This window comes from Anomalospiza imberbis, chromosome 1 (assembly GCF_031753505.1).
Source record: "Anomalospiza imberbis isolate Cuckoo-Finch-1a 21T00152 chromosome 1, ASM3175350v1, whole genome shotgun sequence".
Taxonomy (NCBI): domain Eukaryota; kingdom Metazoa; phylum Chordata; class Aves; order Passeriformes; family Viduidae; genus Anomalospiza; species Anomalospiza imberbis.
In genome coordinates this window covers 64206502-64216521 of record NC_089681.1, presented here as the reverse complement: position 1 = coordinate 64216521, position 10020 = coordinate 64206502, and the positions used below count along the sequence as shown (strand labels likewise).

Sequence of the window (10020 nt, the reverse complement as noted above, 5' to 3'; positions counted from 1 at the left end):
AACAAATCTGGGGGAACTTTGGGGGTCTTTGATTATTTGTGACACCCTCCAAGACATGACAGCTGCCTCTCACATCCGGCTAGTTGAGCCAGTCATGCCCCATCAGAAGGAATGAACACCTTCAGGCCTATGTGTGAATAGGAGGGGGAGTTTTCTCACCTGAGCCAGCTGTGTAAGGGAGGACATTGGCAAGATAAAAAGCACTATCCCACCTAGCAGGATTTGCTTCTTATCAGCCTTCTCTCTTATCTGGCTCAAAGCCCAGCTTGTTGCTAAACAAAGGTTGGTTTGTCATGGTCATCGTCTGGCAGTGGGAGTGCAGCCCCTCTGTCTTATGCAGATCAGAGGTTTTTCCAACACAGGAGAAGGTTTTTCTCCTTCTCTCCTTAGGTTGGGGGGTGCAAAACCTGGTCTCAGCAAAGCATTCTGCTGCTTTTGTAAATGGTCGATTGTTTGAATCATTAACATTTCAGTCTCTCACATCTATCGAAAGTAAACTAGATCAAAGTTTTATTTTTATGGTGTTTAAAATCAATATCTCAAAGCTATTTTTCGTAACAGAATAATACTTTTTTAATGAAGTTTAAAAACTTTGGGTAAGATTTTTATCCTTTGCTAAATTAAGAGATATTTGGGCAGCATATTGGAGCAAAATAAGTGTGTGTGTGTGTGTGTGTGTGTGTGTGTGTGTGTGTGTATGTATGATGTAAAGATCTCTGTGCAGAGATGCTGGATAGATATATAGCATCTATATGTGTTTCGTATTTACACACATATTCATGCAACAAAGATACATTTCTGGAATAGAGTTTTTTTGATAAAGAGAGCATAATTTCATAAATAACACATGTAGGGCAAATACAGAAATACTGTAGAAATAAACAGCAGTTACATACTGCTGCATAAATGTTATTTTGTACTGCATATATCTCTATGTGTTTGCACATCAGCAGCTGGAGCTTGTTCTGCTTTTCAGCATCTGTGGGTACACATACAAGTCAGAGGGTCTCACAGAGATGATTCTGTCACCTACAGAATGGTGGGGAATAGGCTACTGTGGGTCCAGCACGTCCTGCCACAGTCTGCAGTTACTGAAAATCTCCTTGTGCTTTGAGAGAAGGGCTGAACCTGCTTTTTTGTCTTCAACACTACAAAATGACTTTGTGTGCGATAAGAATCTTTTTCTGATTGCATGAACTAAAGATTAAATAGCTATTAATATAGTAATTACTGAGACAGGAATCTAATGGTGTGGTTGTGAAAAGTGTCACGGAGTACCTTAGAGTGAGAAGTGTCTATAATCACTCTTAGATGACTGAAGTACATGCTGCTAATACTAGATGTGGTTTTGTCTCTTAGACCCAGGACTTCTTTGCATACAGCTCTGTCCCATCCCTTCTGCTGGCAAAAGTCTTCAGGTAGCAATACTGTGAGCTGAATCTGTAGCAACCTGAGGGAAAAGTAACCTGAGAGGAAAAAAGATGGGATCAGACCCTGATCTGATTCACACTGCAGCTGTATTAACACCTGGGCAAGGCAGATTGTATGTAAGCATGGCTGAGGACTAGGAAGGTGTGCAGAACTGGTGTGCAGAACTTCCCCCTTGGCAGCAGGCCACCTATAGTTTCTGGATCTGGGGCTGAAATGACTGCTTTAAGTGAGATCAGAATTTTTTTGTTATTCTAACTGATAACACAGATATAAAAGTGGCTCTGAAAACTGACTACAGAAATGGTGGTTCTCTGTTTTGTGATAAAATATAGCTGAAATAAATATTTATCACTGGGTGATGTGCCTATTTTGTCTATTTTTGTCTTCTTGGCAGAATCAAGATCTAAAATAAAAAATCATTCTACGAAATTTGCAACATATCCACTATACATAAAAGCTGAATGTGACATTCTTTCACTGCTATTTATTCCATGTGTTGAAATGTAAAGCTTCCTGTGGATTATGTTGTAAGAGAAATACTGGTTAATGAAGCATTTCATAAATACTTAGTGTATATATTGAGCAGATTTTGTGAGAATTCAGACTTCTAGTACAGGGTAAGAATAAGGAGCTATGGAGTACTAGGACTTTTTTAGCAGAGATCAGTATAAAATTAAAGAGTTCATTTCCAGAAAATGAATATTGAAGCATATTTTATCCTCAGTGGTTGTTCCATGCTATGCTTTTGTTATATGATGTGCCATTGTTTGTTTAATTAAAAATCCCTCTTGATTCCATTGACATTGAGAATGTAGCCAAAAGAAATAGTGCAATACCAGTTTTTTGGACTCTGCCACTGTACTGCATATTGTAAAAATTATTAAGATATGTTAAGAAAATGAAATGTTTGTTAAATTCTGCTAAAATATACATTAATTTGCATACATATATATAGACACACACACACACTTTTATAGAAGGTAGTGAGCGTAATTTTAGAAGTCATAAGTGTCAGCAACAATATACATTAATTTGCATACATATATATAGACACACACTTTTATAGAAGGTAGTGAGTGTAATTTTGGAAGTCATAAGTGTCAGTAACTTCTCTTCATATCATTTTGGACATGGTCAAAGTGAGAGGAACCAAAGCGTAAGTTTAGTGGGATCATTTTCCAAATCAGGAAAAATGATGGTATTTGACAACATGGTATTGATGGTATGTGCAGAGCATTTATTCAGGTATTTGTTGCCTGTAGCTTAAATGACTTCACTGTGTAATAGGTATACTTTACAAAATAAGTAGTATTATACTGTTTTATTGTAATAAAAATGCTATTTGTGCAATAAGGCATGAACTCTGATCTCATTACACAGGTTGTGTATACAAATGCTTGAAATTTTGTTTACAGGATAGTTTGTGTCCCTAATTAAGACCATCTTTATAAACCAGAATTCTTTATGAAGGTGACCACTTCCTGAGTCTTTAACATGTGTTTCTGGGCTTGCAAATGAGTGGCAGATTTGGTTGGAATTCTGCAGGAAAATAGAAAGTGAAATAGCTTAATTTTTTTTAGAAATACTCAAAATTGCATAAACTGATGTACAGATATGCTGAAGAGGTACTTAGAGATCCATTTCATCTGAAATTAGGATCCTGCTGTGGCTCAGCCTGTTCACTGACTGCACTGCAGAGTATGCCAATGTCAGTATTACAGCATGGATATATAGGTGCCATTTGGATAAAAAAGTATGAAGATTAATGTAAATGTGGCTAATTTGTGGGGTCATCATACCAGTTACAGCATGTACCTGAAAGGCTGAAACTCAGATGTCATAAGCTTAGAAACTTAGGAAGAACAGGAAATGAAATAAAATGATGAGATTTTTCCGGTCTCCCATTTCATCCCATTTCTTCACCATGGAAACTTCTGCACTCACTTCTGCTGCTTAAGCCTCTGGGTAATTGTGCCTTGAGTGTATGGTCAGATGCCATCAGTGGTGATGCTTGTCAGTAGTGTTGGACCATTAGTGGAATGAGGTGTTTAGAAGGTGTGGCTTCCTGAAATTCTTGAACATTTCCTCAGTTTGAACTGTCATAAGGTCTAGGCATATTCTTGTTGATAGTTTCAGACCTTTTTGTTATTTATGTATTTTGTTTGTTGGAGAGGTGTGCTACTTTTAAAGATCTGCTTGAAGATCACTGCTAAGTGACAGTGCAGATTGTGCTCAATTTTTCAGCAGCATGACTTAGGTTTGAAGCATGCCTGGGTCAAAGCATGAGTGAAAGGTGATCCTGAAGCTGCTGAAAGGTCAAGATCCCCAGGATTTTCGCACCTGTATTTCCATGTGGTGATGGAAAGCCACGGTTAGTGTGGGCTGACATGTTCAATTCCTTGTCAAATTTATGGAATGGCAAAAAAATCTGCCAGAACTGTTGTGCAAAGGCAAGTATCTGAGAAAATCTGCTGCCTTAAAATCAAAGCTCAACCTCTCAAGTATTTTTCAAACCTTTTCTTATGTGTTGTCAACGATATCATCCTCAGTTGAAGAAAAAAGGGAGAGGTTGCAGCCTCCTTCTTATCATATTTGTTGATATCACTGGGAAGGAGTTTTACTCTTTCCCAGTTAAGAGTACATAGTGCTTCGAATTTTTGGTCCTTTTACCTCATTTGTGATAATTTCTGTTCTGTATTCCTCTTGCTACCCATGCCAATCTTCGTTGTCTGTCATCAAAGTCTGTAAACAGATGCAAAGCACTAATTCAGCTCCTGGTCCAATTTATATAATCTTTTTTTTTTTTTAAACTCACCACAAATCATGATATGCCTTTTTTGTCCTTTTATTTTCTTTTTTCTTTTTTTTTTTTTAATTTTATTTTCTCTTTTCTTTTTCAGTTTTTTTTTTCTTATTAATTTTTGGCTCTACTTTGCTGTACTGTGCCAGGACAAAAGTTGGCAAGTTCCATTCAATTTCCATATTATTGTTTAGGTTAAATGACCCTCATAATCCTTGCAGCATTTTTCAGCTCTTCAGTTGTAGTTGATAGCCTACTTTGTAACATTTCATCATTTGATCAGATTGGGACTCTGCTCTAGCTGTCCTATATTTTTTTCCTTTCTGTAGTGTTTGGAGATCTATCATTTCTTAGTTTGAACTGTTCTTAACAGTTGTGTCAGCTTTGATCCTAGGTAGCTATTTCCTGGAATGTTCAAGTCAAATTTATCTCTTGAAGAGTTACTTCCTTCAATAAATGCACCTCAGTAGTACACCTCAATCTGTAGCAAACGCTACAGATGCTTCTCATACCCCTCATCATTTAACTATTGGTTAGTCTAATCTCTTATTACACATTTTACTCCTCTTGTGACTTGATGCCCCTGAATTCCCACAAATATCTATTTGTTTTCAAGTATTCCCTGAGTTAGTCCTTTATATTTTTTTTTTTCAGTGGGAATTGGGCAGTACTGATTTTGAGGAGTTGTAATTGTTTCTCGGGCTCCTTGTGATGCTTCCCAGTTGTAGGTCCACCTGCCAGTTGCATGTAACAGACATGATGCCATTTTGGTTTTTTGATCCCTTTCCATGAGCAGACTGTCGCAAGTAGCAAGGAGGTTGTGATCGCACCGAGCTGCTCTTGTTATTTTAAGCCCAGCTGGAGATTAAACCAGGACTATCTGCTTCTCCATGTGTTGCTGTGAATCTCCAGCCTTTACTTATGAGTGTCATTTTTAATCCCATCTGGACCTCTGAATTGTCCCTTCTTTTTTTTTTGTGCGTTCCTATGCACTGACTTGATTCTCCTTGAGTTGCAATATCTGATATTCTTGTTGTCTTATTTCAGAGTTAGCATGTATTTTGTTCCTTCATGCTACCCTTATTTTTTTACTTTTTTTTTTTCTCTGGGGCATCAAACCTCCTTTTCTGTTCTGTTTCATATTCACAACTTACTATAGTCCTTCAAGTTCTCCTTGTCTTTTTCTTCTATTGGCAGTTATCCTCAGCTAGCAATGTTTTTCACTTCTTGTTCTGGTTTACAACTGAAGGTTTCATTGAGTTGTTCCTCTCTTCCCCTTTGTTCCAACAGACGTGTTGTGTCTAACATCATCAATTGAATTCTGAGTCCTTATGAGCTCATTTTGTGTGCATTTTCCAGGTATCCCACTGAATGATAGTAAAGATCCCAGTCTTTCATTACCTTGTATCCTTATCCTATCCTTCAGGGTTAATCATCACCCTTCAATAAAGTCTAATTGCCTTTACCTAACCATTCCTTCTTAGAGTTGTGACCAGAAGATGTGGTCATTCTTCTGCACTCATTTTGCACTCTTTTTTTTTTTTTAATTTTTTTAAAAATTCATATTGAACTACTTGGGTGTTATGAATTTACAAATTACTTGCTGTTTTCAAGGAGGATGTAATCATTGTCCTGTTACTACTTGTGCCCTGAAACTTCTCTCTTGGTAAAGATAATACACACTTACACACTTTATATGCTGTTGTACTATTAAATGAGGCATGGACAAGTGGTATCTTTCTTGCTCTACAAGACTTTTTGTTTAATACATATAAGACTATGTGGTCATTTCTTTTACTACCCATAACATAGTGACAACTCAGAGCAAATGCATATTGCTGGTGTGTGTTGTGAAGGGAATTCTTTGATTACGGAAAGAAGGATGCTGTGGGTAAAGAACATGAGTTTAAAAAAATGTTTTTAGGGAAGAATTGAAAGCATAAACATGACTAATAAATCATTGTTCTGTGTGTGTTCAAAAAGTGTTGTGGAGACCTTGTAAGTAAGTGTTGTGTGTAAGTCCAAGAAGTGATTAACATATGAAAGAGGAGACAATATAGCTGAAAAAGTAAACCTTTTTTTTTAATGTACATTCAGGAAGAAGTGGTTGAGATTATTCAAATGGTAAGGCTTTTAGATGGGGAAAAATGTTGGAGGATCTTTCTCAAATCTGTTTATTGATGGATCTTTCTGAAATGTAGTTGTTTGTATGGATAAAATCTCTGAGCAAATGGAGCAAAAAAAGAAAAGATACATCTACAGACAGAGATAACATTCACTTAGGAGCTCTAAAGAAACTTGGAGATGAAACTGCTAAAACATTACTACTTGTAAGTAAATTCACTGTTTGGTAAGCTAGAGCAAACTTTTAGATGGACACGTAGAAAACATATACTGGGCTAAGTCTTCACCTTCTTTTTAAAAAAAAACAAACCCAAAACCAAGAAAATCAGGTCTGACCGTTTTTTCTGGATTTGGTAAATGTATTTCCCAAAGCAGTTTATCATGATTTCTTGCAAAAATCTTCTAAGAACTAAGAGACCATGAGATAACAGGGCAGGTTTTCATATGGACTAATAGTGGATTATAAATGAGTGTAAAGCTTCATTTGTCACAGTGGATGGAACTTGCCAACAAAGTCAACTATTCTGTGCTGCAATATGTTTTTTAGCATATTCCTAAATGATCCGAAGAAAGAATACTGAGGCAACAGTTTGCTGGTGATACCATCTACTCATGATAAAGAGCTGCAAAGCAATCCAAGAATGCTATGATAAAGCAGCTGATTAAATTCAATGTAGATTAATAGATAATTATGCCCTTGGGAGTGGGGGAGGGGGCACGGCGAGGAAAGAATGGTCCTAATTTGACACATTCTTGTATGGGTTGTGAGCTGACTATTACAACCCTAAATCTCATTCTGAGTGGTAATAGATATCCTTATGGAAACAGGAGAGCAGTGCTGAGTGGCAGTCAAAAATCAGATAGAATATTATGAATTATTGTGAAAGGAACAGAGAACAAATCTGAACCTCATTATGCCACTTTGCAAATTCATCATGTACAATCATTGTGAATATAGTATGGAATGCTAGTTTCTCAAATTAAAAAGAATATTACCAAATGAGGAAAAGCAGTTGAAAAGAAAAGAAAAGGAGATGGGGATGATGTAAGAATGAAGTATCCGAGTTTCATTTTTGAACTTGAAATAGAAGAAAAATAAATATGAACTTGTTTGCCTGTGGTGTGACTGAAGAGCCATTTTCTCTTTCCTCTCTCTTTCTCCTTTCTTCCCTTCCCTTCCCTTCCCTTCCCTTCCCTTCCCTTCCCTTCCCTTCCCTTCCCTTCCCTTCCCTTCCCTTCCCTTCCCTTCCCTTCCCTTCCCTTCCCTTCCCTTCCCTTCCCTTCCCTTCCCTTCCCTTCCCTTCCCTTCCCTTCCCTTCCCTTCCCTTCCCTTCCCTTCCCTTCCCTTCCCTTCCCTTCCCTTCCCTTCCCTTCCCTTCCCTTCCCTTCCCTTCCCTTCCCTTCCCTTCCCTTCCCTTCCCTTCCCTTCCCTTCCCTTCTTCTTTTTCTTTTTCTCTTTTTTTCTTTTTCTTTTTCTTTTTCTTTTTCTTTTTCTTTTTCTTTTTCTTTTTCTTTTTCTTTTTCTTTTTCTTTTTCTTTTTCTTTTTCTTTTTCTTTTTCTTTTTCTTTTTCTTTTTTTCTTTTTCTTTTTCTTTTTCTTTTTCCTCTTTTTCTTTCTCTTTTTCTTTCTCTTTTTCTTTTTCTTTTTCCTTTTCTTTTTCCTTTTCCTTTTTCTTTTTTTTTCTTTTTCTTTTTCTTTTTCTTTTTCTTTTTCTTTTTCTTTTTCTTTTTCTTTTTCTTTTTCTTTTTCTTTTTCTTTTTCTTTTTCTTTTTCTTTTTCTTTTTCTTTTTTCTTTTTTCTTTTTCTTTTTCTTTTTCCTCTTTTTCTTTCTCTTTTTCTTTCTCTTTTTCTTTTTCTTTTTCCTTTTCTTTTTCCTTTTCCTTTTTCTTTTTTTTTTCTTTTTCTTTTTCTTTTTCTTTTTCTTTTTCTTTTTCTTTTTCTTTTTCTTTTTCTTTTTCTTTTTCTTTTTCTTTTTCTTTTTCTTTTTCTTTTTTTTTCCTTTTCCTTTTCCTTTTCCTTTTCCTTTTCCTTTTTCCTTTTCCTTTTCCTTTTCCTTTTCCTTTCCTTTTCCTTTTCCTTTTCCTTTTCCTTTTCCTTTTCCTTTTCCTTTTCCTTTTCCTTTTCCTTTTCCTTTTCCTTTTCCTTTTCCTTTTCCTTTTTCCCTTTCTTTTTCTTTTTCCCTTTCTTTTTCCCTTTCTTTTTCTTTTTCCCTTTCTTTTTCTTTTCTTTTTTTTATTTTTTATTTTTTCTTTTTTCTTTTTCCTTTTTTCTTTTTCTTTCTTTTTCTTTTCTTTCTTTTTCTTTTTTCTCTTTATTTTCTTTTTTTTCTTTTTCTCTTTTTTCTTTTTTTTTTCTTTTTTCTTTCTCTTTCTTTTTTTCTTTATTCTTCTCTGTTCTGTGATTAATTAATATGCAATATATGAAATCAGAGTATCAAAAAAGACTCTACTGTGTAGCTCAGAACTAACACATGACAAAAGCGACTTTTTCCTATGAAGGAAGCACGTTTGGGCATAGATATGTGGAGTGCAGATATTGTCCTCTGATCATGCCATTCATGATGGAGGATCCAAAATACTGCAAGGATGAAAGAATATTGGTGTCTGGAAGACAAAAAAAAAAGTGCACACAGTTTGAGAAGAGACAAGAATTGTGGTGGAATTGTATCACTTTGCAAGAGCTTACAAGACCTCAAAACATGTGAGTATGCTAACAGCACTGTTAGATTAAAATAATTTCTGATAAAGAAAATGGATAATAATATAATAGTAATCTCATATCAAATGGAGGGTTTTTTTCTCTTTTTTTTTTTTTTTTTTTTTAGATGAATTGAACCTTGTCACATAAGCCACAATGAGGCCAAGGACAAGCATTGAAACAGAAGACAGATGCAGCAAAGGAAGATGGATACACTTCAGGGCACAGGCTTCTGAACACAATATTCTAAGGGAATGTGGTAAAAACAATCCTATTTGAAGAAAAGCATATGCATTTGAATATGCAAAAACTGTGTGAAAATATGCAAAGGGCTCAGCTTGAAAAGATCTTAGGTATAGTAAAATAATGGCAAACCCTTTGCAACAGGAGGGGGTTGTAGCTGGAAGAATAAGAACATTTGAAGAAATATTTGAGGAAATATTTCCATCCTGGAAAGAGAAAGGACGTTTTAACATGCACAAAAAGTTAAATTCCTTCAATTCTGTCATGATACGTGTCCTGCTGCAGAGTGTGATAACCCTGTTGCTCTGCAGAGTCTAGGGTAAATAATCCATACTGTGGGTGCAGTTGCTGTTCTCTATAAGGGTGGAAAAAAACCTCACATGAAAAAATGTTTTTGAATTCATATATCTGTAATAACTGCTAAAGAAAATAAAATTATTTTTGGTAGTGCAGTTAGAGCTATCTGGTAGGCAATGCTTGAGCCCATTTTTTGTTGTTTGTTTGTTTTTTAAATTTTTCTCAATGCAGTGATAGTAGTCTGGTAAGCATCCTGGGAGAAAGAGGTGCTGTACAAACATCTGTGTGTTTTCAGCAATCTGTTTGGAAAATACTGTTTCTTCAGAGTGCTGCATTAGTTATCATTGGCATCCAATGCATTTCAGGAGTGAGAAAAAGTTAGTCCTGGAGTGGGTACTAAGGCATGTATACTGAATTTTGATTTAGA

The 10020-nt window shown here is 35.7% G+C and overlaps 1 long non-coding RNA gene across 2 annotated transcripts; it reads left to right on the top strand.

The window, feature by feature from the left end:
- Positions 1-6398: 6398 nt before the first annotated feature.
- Positions 6399-9492, top strand: LOC137476575 (uncharacterized). Of its 2 annotated transcripts, XR_011000443.1 has the most exons (3): positions 6453-6561; positions 8855-9056; positions 9181-9492. It is a non-coding gene; the product is annotated as an uncharacterized lncRNA (long non-coding RNA). The 2 variants fall into 2 exon arrangements; XR_011000447.1 differs by lacking the exon at positions 8855-9056 and having other exon boundaries at positions 6399-6561.
- Positions 9493-10020: the final 528 nt, after the last annotated feature.